Source organism: Acartia tonsa, chromosome 3 (genome assembly GCF_053477335.1).
Source record: "Acartia tonsa isolate MP-2025a chromosome 3, ASM5347733v1, whole genome shotgun sequence".
In the NCBI taxonomy this organism is placed as follows: domain Eukaryota; kingdom Metazoa; phylum Arthropoda; class Copepoda; order Calanoida; family Acartiidae; genus Acartia; species Acartia tonsa.
Window position 1 is genome coordinate 27,725,526 of NC_137262.1, and position 607 is coordinate 27,726,132.

Here is a 607-nt window from a genome sequence, read left to right on the forward strand (position 1 = left end):
ATATCTGAAATATTCAAATTAAATGTCGTCTTTGATTTGAAATTTTATGCTTTAAAAACAATGGATACATTATTACTAGGATGTTACACAAGATTTTTATGTTCTCTAATAAAGTGAAACTCACAGATGGCTAAAATAAAGATACCCTTTATGTACACTCTTTACCCCACCTCCTTTCCTCCTACTGGATAAACGAAATAACATAATATGTATGCCAGTAATTATTTGGACGTACAAAAGCAATATCAAAAAGTTATAAACACCAAATGTTTTGTTCAAAAAAAGAATGTTTTTGTGTATTTTAAGGGAACTAAGCCATATTTTAAAATATAGTGAATGGTTCTAATTTATTTTTTATTAAACCAATGAGCAAGTAAAAAGTACAAGATTTGTAAGTTGTAAAACATTATTTATGATAAATTTTGCGCAACTAATAAATCAAAAAAAGAAATTATTTATGATTTGATTAAAACAAAGCATTTAGTTCGCCCTGGGGATTTGGTACTGGAGTTCTTTCAATGCTGTATAATAGCAAATTAGCAAATAATCAAGTGTTTAATACGGTGGAGCAAAGGAGGAGGAATAGTTTTTGCTGTTATGATATTAA